The sequence below is a fragment of the Triturus cristatus genome, chromosome 10, assembly GCF_964204655.1.
Source record: "Triturus cristatus chromosome 10, aTriCri1.1, whole genome shotgun sequence".
Classification (NCBI taxonomy): domain Eukaryota; kingdom Metazoa; phylum Chordata; class Amphibia; order Caudata; family Salamandridae; genus Triturus; species Triturus cristatus.
Window position 1 is genome coordinate 909,565,531 of NC_140593.1, and position 2,084 is coordinate 909,567,614.

Consider the following 2,084-nt stretch of genomic DNA (forward strand, 5'->3'; position numbering starts at 1 on the left):
TGACCTAAGTAGGTAACTTCTTGACAACAATATTGTAATTTAGAAGGTGACACTTTGTGGTGTAAGTCACAGAGATGCTGTAACAGAGACACCGTAGCGGTCATGCAAACTTGTTCAGTGTCTGCAGCTACCAACAGATCGTCGACGTACTGAATCAAAGCCGCACCAGTCGGCAGCACACACGCATCCAGTTGACTCTTAAGAGCTTGGCTGTAGATCGATGGGCTCTCACAGTAGCCTTGAGGTGCGCGTTTGAACCGGAAACTGCGACCGCCTAATGAAAACCCAAACAAATCACGACTTTCCTCAGCAATCGGAATGCTAAAGAACGCATTCTTCAGATCGATTACCGAGAACCATGATGCAGAGGCTGGAATCAGAGTCAGTAAAGCTGTAATGTCTGGTACCACAGGAAACTGCGGGACAACAATTTTATTTACTTCCCGTAAGTCAATAACTAGACGGTACACGGGAGGCTTGGAGGGATCAGTTTGCTTCAGAATAGGCAACACGGGACTATTACACACGTTACCTCGTGTCTCCTCGATAACATCTTTATCAATCAGGTCATAAATGATCGCTAATAGGGCCCGTTCACCATCAAGGGAGATACGATACTGTGGTATGCGTGGCAAGCGCGCATCAACTTTCAATTGAACAACATAAGGTGGTATATCCAGCAGGCCCACATCATTGGGACCTGTCGCCCACAAAGAAGCCGGAAGAGAACTCAATTCCGGTGGGAGCTTATCGATCGATAGATACATAGGGGAAATCACACTCTCACCCAATGTGAGCTCCACACCCGTAGGAGAGCAGTACAAAGTTGCATGTAACCTCTTCAACAAATCCAAGCCCAAAAGATTCTCACCACAACCAGTAGTCAAAATCAAAGGAGCTTCTAACTCATGAGACCCAATCGTAAGGGGCAAGGGGCTAGAAACTGGATTGCTAACAGGGGCGCCAGAGAATCCAACGGAAACATTCGTTAAGCCAGACAAAGGCGCGCCAGGGAGTTTCGAATGCATAATGGAACTTTTTGCTGCACCAGTGTCCAACAGAAAAGGCTCAACGACGCCCAATGTGACAACTGCAACATAAGGCCCTCTCTGATCAACCGGAACTGATACGTCTCCCTTCCTTTGTCTATGGCTGTCCTAGTAGATACCGTCCGTATCAACATCACGCTCGACGTAACAGTCATCCACATGATACTGTGCAGATCTACCGGACGAGGGTTCGCGTCGATCGAAACAATTCTGCGAGTCTGAGGAAGTGGAAAAACGCTCGGCCTGATTCTGAGTAACTCCACGACCTCTACCACGGGAAGCTTGTTGAGGACCACTACGTCCTCCTCGAGCTGACACACCATTGTTCCTATCACGGAGAACCGGACAATTAAACTTCAAATGGCCCTCCCCTCGACAATATGCACATTGATTATATCCCAACACAAAACGAGGTGCGGGAGAGTCATTTCGCGTCTGCGATCTGGAAAACTGTGATTGTGATCGATTTGGCTGTTGCGAGTCACTGAAATTTGAGCGCGGAGGATACGCTTGCTGCAATAGGACCTTAGTTTTAAGATCCTTCGTTTTCTTATCTGCACGCTCACTTTCTTCCTTTTCTCTATTTTCGTAATATTGGGCCGTAGCCAATATTTGAGCAGTGGTAGAAACAGCCCACGAACTCTCAGAATTTTTCAACTTGTTGCTAAGTTCGGGCAACAAGTTCAATACAAACTTATCAACGAACAGCCGCTGACCACCCTCCGAACTCATGTCCTGGCCACTATGATCAACAAATGCTTCCTCGAATCTCGTAAAGAAATCGGAAACGCTTTCATCCCTCTTTTGCTTGCACGCGGACAACTTGTCCCAATTGACGCGCATCGCTGGCATAAGCGTTTTCATAAGGGTAATTATCCTCTGGGGCAGCTCCACAATAAGCTGTTCAGGCTTAGCCCCACCAACTTGCTGAGCGTCTGCCGCCGTAAGGGCAGCCCAGTCACCGCCTAACTCGGCCGCGTGATTCTCGTGACGAATTTTCGCCCAAATCGGCTGAGGCACTACATTGCCAAACAA